This window comes from Triticum dicoccoides, chromosome 2B, assembly GCF_002162155.2.
Source record: "Triticum dicoccoides isolate Atlit2015 ecotype Zavitan chromosome 2B, WEW_v2.0, whole genome shotgun sequence".
In the NCBI taxonomy this organism is placed as follows: domain Eukaryota; kingdom Viridiplantae; phylum Streptophyta; class Magnoliopsida; order Poales; family Poaceae; genus Triticum; species Triticum dicoccoides.
In genome coordinates this window covers 355,453,763-355,467,648 of record NC_041383.1, presented here as the reverse complement: position 1 = coordinate 355,467,648, position 13,886 = coordinate 355,453,763, and positions in this window count along the sequence as shown.

Sequence of the window (13,886 nt, the reverse complement as noted above, 5' to 3'; positions counted from 1 at the left end):
CCATAAAAGAGACGGGGATTTAGATCCAACTCGCACCATCTTCCCCCCGCGAGTCTTCGTTAGAGTGCCTTTGACAGAGATCCATTCCAACATGGCCTGTCGATGCCGCTCCTCCTCTCGCTCCTCAGGGGCTTCTCCCCCCAGCATATATGGTCCCTGTTCGAACCGGGATTGCTGCCTATAGCGGCAGAGAGCAGGCGGAGGGCGTTCCCAATCCCTCTCAAGGAGAGCGGGTATGCCTAGTCCCTTATTTGATGAGAGGACTAGGATTTCCAATTCATCCGTTTCTCCGAGGGTTGCTAGAGTTCTACGGCCTCCAGCTACATAACCTCACGCCCGCCTCCATTTTGCACATCGCGGGCTTCGTGGCCCTCTGCGAGCTGTTCTTGGGTGTTGAGGCCCATTTCGCGCTATGGAAGAGTTGTTTTGCCTTGTGCCCCGTTCTCAGGAGGGGTCTATTTATCAGGTGGGCGGAGCCGAACTATGGCGCATCGCCGGGACCGAATATCTATCCGGCACCCCAAAGAGGGCGTTTGAAGACTGGCCCTCGGAGTGGTTTTATATAGATGATGTCCCCTTGCCGGACCCTGTACGGATCGGACTCCCCGAATTCAATAATGCCCCGTTGAAGAAGCTCCTGAGGTGGCGCCCACGGAACCCTCAGAGGGAAGTTGACAAGGACGTCCTGTACCTGATGAGCCGGATAAGGTTGTTGGCTCTTCGGACTGACCATGATTAAGGTCATGGCCGTATGCATTACGCGAGGGGTGCAGCCGCTTCAATACAGAGGCCACCCATGTGGGATTTCAACGGGGAGGATGACGCCACCCGGTGCAGTCGCAAGGGGCCAGATTCGGCCGCCACCTTAACGAGAATCTTATCCGCTTTGTACAAGGGGGAAGAGGAAGAATTCCTCCGTGTCAACCGGGAAGGCGGATTCTCTATGTACAATCCTCCTAGTTGGGTGAGCGGACACTTTCACTTGTCTATCCGTTTGTGAAATTCCCGTAGTTGAGTACTTAGACTTAGTAATGTTCAAACGCAGTACCTGCGCCGGGCTGTGAAGGAAATAAACAGCCTTGCTCCACAACCCGAGGACCCGGGACGGCCCCTCGATCCGGACTCCCAAGAAGATCCGGACTTATGCATGGAGTTGATTGATGGAGTATTTCATCAATTGATCAAGGATAACTCCTTAGTGGCCATCACGGCCGACTATCCCGGACTACTTCCAGCCTCCAAGGTAACTAAGATCGAAGTCCCAGTATTCTAATGTTTTATCTTGCATGCCGTGTACTAACAACGTTTCACAGGGTAAATCCTTGAGGCGGAAGGCCGAGCCCGCGGTGGGCAGCCAACAAGGGCCGCTGAAGCCAGGCGGGCACAAAAGAAGTGCAGATCGGATCGAGATTCCAGCGCAATGGTATGGCGTGCGGATTTAACGCCCAGGGTCTATGCCCTTGAGTCTTACTAATGCTCATGATTTTCTTAGGAAGAAGAGAGCCCGCCGGACTATGTCCGCCGGCCAAGGTTCGAGGCCTGGTCCGGAAGCGGAGGCGGACACGGGACGCGCCTCGGGCGCTCCTCCGACAGAGGGCGCCGACGGGCTATCTGCCACCAATTCAGAGGTGGAGAGTGCCCTGAACCACAGGCGTCGCCGGACTATTCTTAGTGACGCGTGTTTTTCCCCCGAGGCATTGGACGCCTTTAATACAGGAGATGCATATCTCCGTGCTGCTCAAAATGGTCTAGCCAGAGCCACAGAGCAGTATGTGAAAGACATACAGGTGAGTAAAATAGAAGGTTATATATGTCAGTAGCCCCCGAGACTTGAAACAGTGAAGATAACTGTTTGAAGGATCATGTGCTATGCAGTGTCTTACAAAGAAGAACACGCAATTGTCCCAGGAGCTCGAAGAGTGCAAGGCTCAGCTCAAGGCCGCATTGGCCACTTCAGAGAATGTCAAGGGGACGCCCGCAGGTAATATGTGCTTCGAAAGGTACTTCCGTTTTAAAATGCGGCAGGCGTGCAACCCTGACAATAATAATGCAGATGAGGCCGGAGTAAATCCGGACCAGCAACAACTCCTACGCCAACTAAAGGCTGGCGAGAGCATGCTGACGAGGGTGAGGCAAGAGAAGAACAAGCTTCAAGATGCCAATACCCGGGTAGGCGAGGAACTGAAAGATGTTCGTATTCAGCTGTCTTCTGCCGTGAAGGAGAATCGGCGACTTCGACGCGGCATTTTTAGTAAGTGCTTGAACAAATCTTCGAAAAAAAGAATTCGGCGAGGAAGTCGATTGACAGAGCTATGTCTGTAGGTCTGCTGACGGGTCGTCCGGCGGAGGAAATGCCCGGTTCATCGGGAGACCTTCTTCCCGAGCTGTTGCAACTACACAAGCGAGTTCCGCAGGCAATGCAAAGCGTCATCCAGGCTATGTGGCCATCCCTCTCCGTGCCCGAAGGCCTTGAGGAGCTTGCCAAGAAGCTGGAGGGAGTGCGGCAGCGCTTCCGGTTGTGGAAGATATCGGCTTTCCGTCAAGGTGCCAGGGAGGCCTGGGCCATGGTGAAGACTGAGTACATGAAGGCTGACCCAAACCACATGGCCGAGGTCGGCCCTATAGGTCCGGACGGAAAGGAGATCCCGGTCATCTTAGCATATGGCCAGGTGGAGCTGGCTGCAAAGTATTCCCAACAGGACTGTAAATTAGACCGCCTGTTGGATGGCATTGAAGAATAATATGCCGAGTCGAATTGACTCTGTAAAAATGACATAAAAAATGTCTTCTAGCCGGATTGTAGATCGTTTGTCATTGTGGACCTTTTCGCTTCGACCTCTGGACCCTATAGTCCGGAGTGTGTCCGAATACCCTCTCGGTTATGTAAGAACAGGGGCATGCATGGAGACAAGGCATAGGGGTCATAAGTGCTTTAGCAGACAAGTGCCCAACTAGTTATGTTATATTACATGGTTAGTAAGGAACATCTTCGAGAGAGAATAGTTCCGTTAGGGATTCCTTTCCCTGGGAGGCATGCCCTAAAGTACATGTCCGAACTGCCGGAAAGAGTAGAAAAGCATCTAGTGGCAAATGAATGAATACGAAATATCATCTTTTAGTTCACCGACCAAATATTCCCTTAAGAACGCTAGCTTTCGGCTTCACCTAGTCTGAGGTACACATCCGGCTGACCCGGCAGTAACAATCGTAGAGGTGCTCCCTTTACAACCTAGCCGAACGAACGGGGACGTAGGGGTAAGCATAGGAGCCAGGCAACCCAGCTTGGCCAAAACTTAAGACATATCGATGCATATAATGGTGTATAAAAGGTTCATGCGGAAGCATCACACATGTTTTGGGCATGAGGCCCGTTTTATATAAACTTCTTGGTAGAGAAGCCCCCAGGTATTATGGGCGCAGGTAGCGCGTCGGGTATGTGCGAATATTGCACATGCAAGCCCCTAAGGGCTTGTAAAAAAGAAAAAAAAGGGGGGTAGGGAGAAGGAACAAAATCCCGGACTGCCAAAAATAAAAATAAAAAAATAAAACAAAGGGACTAGGGAAGGAAACGAACACGGAGTCCGGCGCTAGGCGTAGAACCTTCGTAGGCATGCTGCGTTCCATGGGGTCGGCTCGAGTCGGTTATCCGATGCACTTCGTAGACGGTACGCTCCGCCGGTCAGTACTTGGTCGATGATGAAGGGGCCCTCCCATTTGGGCTTTAATTTATCCTTTTTCTTGTCCGACAGGCATAGAACTAGTTCGCCAACGTTATAGGTTTTGGCCCGTACTTCTCTGCTTTGGTATCTTCGAGCTTGCTGTTGATAGAATGCGGAACGAGCCTTTGCCACGTCGCGCTCCTCTTCCAATGCGTCCAAGCTGTCCTGCCGATCGAGCTCGGCTTCTCTTTCTACGTACATGCGCACTCAAGGTGAGTCATGGATTATGTCGCATGGCAGTACTGCCTCTGCACCGTATACCATAAAAAATGGTGTGAATCCGGTAGTGCGATTTGGCGTGGTCCGCAGTCCCCAGAGTACAGAGTCAAGCTCCTCTACCCAGTGCGTGTTAGATTCCTTGAGGGATCGCACTAGTCTGGGTTTGATGCCGCTCAAAATGAGACCATTGTCCCATTCGACTTGACCGTTAGTTTGAGGGTGATAGACTGAAGCATAGTCGAGCTTGATGCCCATGTTTTTGCACCAAAGTTTGACTTCATCGGCCGTGAAGTTTGTGCCGTTGTCGGTTATGATGCTGTGGGGGACGCCGTAACGGTGTATGACCCCGGATATGAAGTCTATCACTGGTCCGGATTCACCCGTCTTTACAGGCTTGGCTTCTATCCATTTGGTGAATTTGTCCACCATGACCAGTAGATATTTTTGCTTGTGGGTTCCTCCTTTAAGGGGTCCGACCATGTCAAGCCCCCAGACCGCGAAAGGCCAGGTAATGGGTATAGTTTGTAGGGCGGTAGGCGGCATGTGGCTTTGGTTGGCGAATAACTGGCAACCAACACATCGTTGCACTAAGTCCTGAGCGTCTGCCTGGGCCGTTGGCCAATAAAATCCGTTATGGAAGGCCTTGCTTACAAGGGCCCGGATTGCAGCGTGGTGCCCGCCGAGTCTGGCATGAATTTCAGCCAAAAGGACTCGCCCTTCATCTTCGGAGATACACCTTTGAAGGACTCCGGTTGTGCTTTTCTTGTAGAGCTCTCCCTCGTGGACTTTGTAGGCTTTAGATCGCCGCACTATGCAGCGGGCCTCGTTTTGGTCCTCGGGAAGTTCCTGCCTAGTTAGGTAGGCTAGGAATGGTTCTGTCCAAGGGGCAATGACTGCCATTATTGCGTGGGCTGACGGCGTTGTTTCGTTGGCAGAGCCCCCAACTGTGTCAGAATGTTCGGTGAGGGGCAGTGTAGTTGTGTCCGGGCTATTGTTTCTGGATTCTCCTTCCCATGATACAGATAGCTTGAACAGCCTTTCTAGGAAGATGTTGGGAGGGACGGCCTCGCGCTTGGCGCCAATGCGTGCCAGCACGTCTGCTGCTTGGTTATTTTCCCGGGCTATGTGATGAAATTCGAGCCCCTCAAACCGAGCTGACATCTTTAAGATGGCATTGGGGTAAGCTACCATTTTCAGATCCTTGGTGTCGAAGTCTCCATTTATTTGGGATATTGCGAGATTTGAATCCCCGCGGACCTCTAGGCGCTGAATGCCCATGGAGACTGCCATTCGGAGGCCATGTAAAAGGGCCTCATATTCGGCTGCGTTGTTGGAATCTGTGTACATTATCTGAAGTACGTATTGGACTGTGTCCCCGGTTGGGGACGTCAGAACAACGCGAGCCCCCAGGCCAGCCAACATTTTGGAGCCGTCGAAGTGCATGATCCAGTTGGAGTATGCGCCCTATTCTTTAGGGAGTTTGACTTCAGTCCATTCGGCGATGAAGTCGGCCAAAACCTGCGACTTAATAGCTCGCCTTGGCTTGTAGGTTATGTCGAACGGGAGGAGCTCGATGGCCCATTTGGCAATCCGGCCCGTTGCATTGCGGTTGTTTATAATATCATTAAGGGGTACTTCGGATGCCACTGTTATGGAGCACTCTTGAAAGTAGTGTCGTAGCTTCCGGGATGCCATGAACACCGCGTATGCTATCTTTTGATAATGCGGGTACCGTGACTTGCATGGAGTTAGCACAGTGGACACGTAGTACACTGGTTTTTGGAGGGGGAACTTGTGTCCGTCCGCTTCTCGTTCGACGACGAGCACCGTGCTTACAACTTGATGGGTTGCCGCGATGTATAATAGCATTGGCTCGCCCGTGTTGGGCGCGGCCAGGACCGGATTTGTTGCCAGTATGGCTTTTATTTCTTCGAGTCCGGCCGTGGCGGCATCCGTCCATTCGAAGTGGTCGGTGCACCGCAGGAGGCGATAGAGGGGTAATGCCTTTTCTCCTAAGCGGGAGATAAAGCGGCTTAGAGCCGCCACCCATCCTATCAGTTTTTGTATTTGTTTGAGGTCCTTTGGGGTATCCAATTGTGACAGAGCTCATATCTTGGCTAGGTTTGCTTCAATTCCTCTACCGGATACGATGAAGCCCAAGAGCTTTACGGCTGGTACGCCAAAAACGCATTTTTCCGGGTTGAGCTTAATGTCATATGTTCGGAGATTGTCGAACATGAGCCTCGAGTCGTCTACTAGAGTATCGACATGTTTTGTTTTGACGACCACGTCATCTACGTATGCTTCGACTGTTTTGCCGATCTGGTTGGCCAGACATGTCTGAATCATGCGCTGATATGTTGCGCCGGTGTTTTTGAGCCCGAAGGGCATCATGTTGAAGCAGAATGGGCCGTATGGGGTGATGAATGCCGTTGCGGCTTGGTCTGACTCTGCCATCTTGATTTGATGGTAGCTAGAGTATGCATCGAGGAAACACAAAGAGTCGTGTCCTTTGGTGGCGTCGATGATTTGATCAATTCGGGGGAGTGGGAAAGGGTCCTTTGGACAGGCCTTGTTTAGGTCTTTGAAATCGACACATAGGCGCCAAGATTTGTCCTTCTTTGGTACCATCACCAGGTTTGCTAGCCAGGCCGGATGTTTTATGTCTCTGATGAATTCGGCTTCCAGCAGTTTTGCTAGCTCCTCTCCCATGGCTTGTCTCTTGGGTTCACAAAAACGCCGTAGGGTCTGCTTGACGGGTTTAAACCCTTTTATGATGTTCAGGCTATGCTCGGCCAGCCTGCGTGGGATTCCTGGCATATCCGAGGGGTGCCAGGCGAAAATGTCCCAATTTTCTCGCAGGAAGTCTCTGAGTGCGGCGTCAACATCGGGTTTTAATTGTGCCCCGATGGAGGCTGTTTTTGTAGGTCCGTTGGATGGACTTGGAATTTGACTATTTCGTCCGCTGGTTTAAAAGAGGTGGACTTGGATCTCTTGTCTTGTATCACATCATCCCTGTCCACCGTAGAGCGCAACACCGTTAATTCCTCGGCCGCTAGGGCCTCAGATAATGCCTCCAGGGCCAGTGCAGCTGCCTTGTTTTCAGCGCGGAGCGCTATGTCCGGATCACTTGCGAGAGTGATGATTCCGTTGGGCCCGGGCATTTTGAGCTTCATGTACCCGTATTGGGGTATGGCTTGGAAAATTGTAAATGCTTCTCGCCCTAGCAGAGCGTGGTATCCGCTGCTGAACGGGGCCACTTGAAACGTGGCCTCCTCGGATCTGTAATTGCCTGGCGTGCCAAACACCACATCCAGTGTGATTTTTCCTGAACAGCACTCTTCCCGGCTTGGGATTATTCCCCTAAAAGTTGTGTTGCTTCGCTCAATGCGGCTCCAGTCAATTTCCATTTTTCGCAGGGTTTCCTCGTAGATGAGGTTGAGTCTGCTGCCGCCATCCATGAGTACCTTTGTAAGTCGGAAGCCGTCCACTATCGGACTAAGGACCAATGCGGCTGGTGCTCGGGCTGTTCGGCATTTAGGTTTGTCACTGGCATTAAAGGTGATAGCCGTGTCACTCCATGGGTTTATTGTTGCTACTTGGTAGACTTCGGCAAGGTTGCGGAGCGTTCGTTTCCTTGCATTGTTTGATGTGAAGGTCTCGAAGACTGTCGACACCGTACTAGGGAGTATTCTTCGGGTGCTGGAGTTAAAAGCTCCTCGCCACTTCTGGCCACCTGCCGTAGTATCCAACATGCTCTGAGGCTGTGCGTTGGTGTGGCTTTCCCTGAATTATGAATTTCGCAGGGTCCATTGAGCCATCCTTCCAGTACGTTCCCGTACCCTGTAGAGGGTTTTTGTTTTTTGATGTTTGGCTCAGATGTCTGGCGATAATGCGCCCTTTTGTTTCGGACTCGTGTTATATTCGGGGCCGGATTGTCCCAAAATTTATCTTCGGTTTTCCGAACGCTTTCAGTCGCACAGTACTTTCGTACTATGGATGTCAAGTCGGCGAATCGTGTAATTTCATGGCGACTTATGGCGTTGAGGATTCCGATGTCCGTGCAGTTGTTAAAGAAGAGTGAAATTGCTTCTTTCTCACGGCTGTCCTTTATCCTGTTCATAACCAGGAGGAATCTGGCCCAGTAGTGGTGTACTGTTTCTCCGGACTCTTGCCGTATTAGGGATAAATCCCGTATAGTTGGGTGGGCAGGTGGGATTAAATCCGGAACCCTGCCCGATATAAGATTCAGGGGCCGAGCGGTTTCCGAATTCGGAAGCTTGCTTTCTCGGATATTATTCAATGAATCGGGCCTGCTGCCTGACTTTAGGTTCAGGGTTTGGGCGACACCCTCCCCTCCGCGGGTATCTGGCTTGGAGGGATCGGGAATCCGGACGTATCTGGTCCTTAGGGTGGGCGAAGACTCGCCGCATTGTTCTTCCACCACTTCGACGTGGTGGGTAATCTGGGGAGAGTCAATCTCTCTCTGATCGGGTTTAAGCCCAATCTGGTCGTAATTAGTAGCGACTCCCAGGGCCGCGATGCGATCCAAGAGCTCGTTCAGGGAGAAGAGATCCATCGGATCTAACTGCTCGGCAAGCTCCGAGCTGATGTGAAGATTGCTTTCGATGGCCTGAGAGGTCATCGTCGGTGCGACGGCCGGACAGGCGGTCATCAAAAACCTGCCTAGCCGGAGAGTTTGGCCGACAGCCAAAGCTCCTTTAGCAACGTCGCCATCTTTAAAGACGGGATGCGGCATCCTTCCTGATGGTGACGACACAGCGGAACTCTCAATGAAAGCACCAATGTCGGGGGCGCTCAATATTGGGGCCAGCGAAACTACCCATATCATCAATATTAATCAAGCAGGAGTAGGGTTTTACCTCCATCGAGAGGGCCCGAACCTGGGTAAAAACATCGTGTCCCTTGTCTCCTGTTACCATCCGCCTAGACGCACAGTTTGGGACCCCCTACCCGAGTACCGACCTGGGTAAAAACTTCATGTGACGAAAGGGAAGAATAGAACGACACCTACAACGACACGCGCCGTACAGCTAGCCCCGGAGGAGCAACCCCACTGGTTGTTACAACCAATCACCTTCGATCATCAGGATTACTCTAGAGGAGACCAGAACGCAGGCTGGACTGCCTTGGTCCTAAATCCAATCATTAACGGACTCCAATTTACAAACGCCCTTATGGACGGCGGCAACGACTTGAACCTGTTATATCAGGACACAGTCTGCAAACTCGGGGTAAACATAGTCGTAATCCACCTCGGCAACACTTCCTTTCAAGGAGTAACGCCAAGTTCGGATACCCCAAGTATGGGTTCCCTTACATTAGAAGTCACGTTCGGATCACCCGACAACTTCCGAAGCGAAATGCTAACATTCCACATCGCCCCGTTCGTAAGTCGCTATCAAGCGCTACTGGGACGTGAAGCTTTCGCCCGCTTTAACGCAATACCGCACTACGCATCCCTTACACTTAAAATGCCCGGTCCAAAGGGCATCATTTCATTACAAGGGAACATAAATTGATCCCCAAAAGTATGGGCAGGGGTGCGGCTGCCTAGACAGCCGCCCACAAATCCAGCCCTACTACCCCGGACACAGATAGACGAGTCCGGCGTCAACATGCTCAAATAGCCGCATACCCTCGTGCAAGGGGCTCTGTGTGCTCACGCCCGGAGACAATACAGCCCAACTCTTGCTCCAACTATATCTTGTTTATTTCGATATAGATTTCTCGCACGCTTATTTTTTACTAAGTTCCTCTCTTTCATAGACGAAAATCGTGCTACGCCCGTCCAGGATATGGCACAACGGAGACACAGGCGCAGACGTGCAGCAGGGACCCGTTCCAAGGATTCTTTTCAGATTAAGACCCTGCGTAAACCTTTTTTACTGTCTCTTGTTGATAACATCCCCCGGTTTTCTCTAGAGGCGAGGAGGAGGCTGGCGTTTTGGCATGTGGCCACGCCAGAATTTTTGCACATACCTGGACACTAGGGGCTTTTTAACCAAGGGCTCTATTTCGGCCCGTCTTCATAAAGACCGAATACCTTAGGGAGTGTTCGGCGTCGCGAGTTTGGCCCTATATACATCAGCTCCGAATCATGTCTATGGTCAAATGTTGGGTTTGCCCGGCTCCTGTGTTTTGCTGCCTTACGTTCCGTTATATCGGCTAACGCGGCACCAGGAGAACTACTGCGATTGTGCCCCGGTTTGGCCGGGTGAGCACCTCAGTAGAGAAAGCCGAAAACTAACTGTCATGATATAGCGAGAGACTGGTCAACCACTCGATGATTTTCGGAATCTTTAGGATTCCCCCGCATTAACAAGGGGCTGCTTCCCGGTCAGGCACACTTGCGCCCCGAATTCGGGCGAGCGCGGTGCCCCTAGGGGCAATTGAGTAGTCCCACTGTCAAACTCCTATGGCTAAGTGAAAGTGATAAAGCATTATAGTCCAGTTGCCTAGTTCGCCGCGCCACCACCTCCTTTGTAGGACCAAGACGTTGAATTAAGTGTGAAAAGGCGCCTTTTTGCGAACACCCCCGCATTCTATGCGTGGGGGCTGAAGCCAACGACTGCCATCTTTCAGGTTATATACAAATATATACATTAAACAGCCGCACAGGAGGCATCATGATTCTTGCAAGCACAAGTATAAAAAAAGCTTTTTTCATAAAAATATAGTTCGTCTTACAAATAGTATAAGCTATTCGAACACAACATCCTTCGAGCACTGCGACTCTATTATACAAGCGCCAGGAAGGACTTCCTCAAAATAGTGCTTGGCAGGTACTCGGCTTTCGTCCGAATCCTGGGACGCAACAATACTGGCCTTCATATCTGCCTAGTATGTCTTGACACAGGCAAGAGACATCTGTGCGCCCTCTATGCACGCCGACCTCTTCATTGCATCGGCATGCGGCACCGAACCAAGGAATTGCTGCACCAAGCCAAAATAACTCTTCGGTTCCGGCTTCTCCGGCCACAGACGACTCGCAACATACTTCATGGCGAGTTCGGATAATCTGTTCAGCTCCGCCCAGGCGGCTAAACGGTCGGATACTGACAGTGGGCGTTCTGGATTGTGGTACTGCGACCAAAAAAGCTCTTCCAATTCATGGTCATCTCGGCTGCGGAAGTGTTCGGTCGCGTCCATTGCACTTGCGGCCAAATCCAGATAAGCATTTTCCGAACTCCACTGCCGGTCTAATGGAGCATACTTGGGGTCTCCGAACTTCATCCGCAGCATATAAGGCTTTCCAGCCGTGATATCTCCGGCCTGACGCAACTCCTCCTTCATCGCTCTCATGGCAGAGCGAGTATCCTTGGCTTCGGCAGTGATCTTTTCAAAACCCTACTGAGCCGCCCTATCTTCTTGTTCAAGCAATCTACAGTGGTCGGTAGAATCCTTCAATTTTATGGCCATCTCGGCCATTTCCTTCTTGCTCTGGCAGTGAGCAGCCTGTTTGGCTTTTAGCTCTTCAGCCACTATAACGGCAGCCGCATCACTCTTCCTTGCTTGCTCCTTTGCTCGGGCAAGTTCCACCCGAAGGTTCTCCACGGCAGCAGCACCATCTACATAAAACATATATAAGGCCCGAGCATCAAGCTCCTATTACTGGGTGTCTTTTGAACATACCTTGAGCCTCATCTAGCCGCTTATGTACAAGCGCGATGTCGGCATCTGCTACGTCAAGTTGCCGCTTTAGTTCGGCAGATTCATTAGTCCGGCTAGCCACCGAACGCCTCGCCACCTTCATGGAATAGGCCGCACATTATACCTGGGGTTATGATCCTCTATGCACCGTCACTCGTGATGACACACAGAGTCTCAGGGGCTACTATTCATACAGGGCACATTTAATATGCGGCTCTACCAAAAAGTACACCTTTTTACATACCTCAAAGCCTGTTAGTAAACTCCTGGCAGCCTCGTATAATCCGCTTTCCGCGGATGAAATCCTTCCAATCACCGTATCCATCAACATACGGTGTTCTTCTGAGATGTACGCCCTACTAAGCAGATCCTTCAGCCCCTCCGCCGGCGCGCAGGAGGGTGCCGGACTAGTCTGACGACCTTTCCCAGGGTCCGGACTTGAAAAAACCCTCCGGGACGATACCTCGGGGTCGCCAGCCTCGTGATATGGTGGAACAAGAGGAGGCACTTCGCTCTCTATCATCTCTGGACGAAGATCCCCTGAAGATGAGCTCTGCTGAGAAGGGTTGAGATCCGAACTGCAAGATAATGTTTCAGTTATTTTCCTCAGGATTAAAACATGAATGTGATTCATTATGGAACCTCTCCCTTCACTTACGCCTCGGGGGAGAGCGGGTCCCCTTTAGGGGGCAATTTGGCTGGGGCGTTCTCCGGTGCCGAACCCTTTGACGAAGATTTCTTTCCCTGTTTTGAGGTTATCACCTCCGGGTCTTCAGAGGCAGTCCTTTTCTTTCCCTGGTCGGGAGAATTTTTGATTCTTCCCTTCCTAATGGCCTCCTTCGTGGAGGCGGTAGCTCCTTGGTTCCCCCCTTCGCCTTCCGTGAATGGCGCGGCTTCCAGCATCCTGGTTAGCATGGGATTCGATACAATCTCGGGCAGGGGGCTGGACACCTGATAAGCTTCGCCTTCGCTATCCACTCCTGTTCAAAGGGCAACTCTGTTAAAGGGTAGATTTGATAAAAAATATGGATGGTGTGTTCAAATACGGGGCTACTTACTTTAGCATCCGGGCGGTTGCAGCTTAGACCTGCGTCCTCGGCCAAATCTGGACACCTTGCTTGTGATCCGAAGAAAAATTTGTACATCTCCATGGGTGTCATTCCCATGAAATGTTGTAGGACTCGTGGTCCCTCCGGATTGAACTCCCATAGGCGGAGAGGTCGACGTTTGCAGGGCAGTGTGCGGCGAATCACCATGACTTGCGCCACTATGGTCAGATTGATATCTCTTTCTAGAAGATCTCGAATACGGCCATGCAGCAGGGGCACGTCTTTTGGCGGCCCCCAGATAAGTCCTTCATTAACCCATGACGCTAGCCGTGGTGGGGGACCCGAGCGAAAAGTAGGCGGTGCCACCCATGTGGTGCCCCTAGAGGCTGTGATGTAAAACCAGTCCCATTGCCATAAGCCGAGCTCCTCTTGAAAAGAGCCTTCGGGCCATGGAGCGTCGTCCATCTTGCTTATTATAGCCCCTCCGCACTCAACGTGCTGCCCCTCGATCATTTTCGGTTCCACTTTGAAAGTTTTTAGCCACAATCCGAAGTGAGGGGTGATATGGAGGGAGGCCTCGCACACGACAATGAATGATGAGATCTGGAGGATGGACTCCGGAGCTAGGTCGTGGAACTCCAGCCCGTAGTAAAACATAAGCCCCCTCACAAAGGGATCGATCGGGAAGCCTAGTCCCCGAAGGAAGTGAGATGCGAACACCACGCTTTCACCAGGCTGGGGAGGGGGAACAGCTTGCCCTTGATTAGGCAGTCTATGCGAGATTTTGTCGGTTAGATACCTGGCATCTCTTAACTTTCGCACATCTTCTTCCGTAATGGAGGAAGGCATCCACCGTCCTTGAGGGTCGGAGCCGGACATCTTCGAAGGTCCGAAGCGCCTAAAACTAGAGCTTTGGGTGTTGGAACTCGAAGCGAGGGGCGGATTTGATTGGTTTAAGAACAAGGGAGCCGGGACTTGGTTCCTTTATGGAGGAGGTGAATACCAAGAGCCCTCTCCGTAACCGTTTGAGACTCGCTTTCAATTAGGGAGTCATACCTAAGTCACGGTCGGGTTACCCACGCCCGTATTGATGAGAATCCCGGGATAACGGGACACGATCTCTGCTTTGACAAGATGTGCCAAGAAAACCGCCTCGCTAAACGTGCCGAGGTGGAACAGTAAAATGAATAAAAGCCTGGCCGTGGCATGATGTCACGCCGCGGAA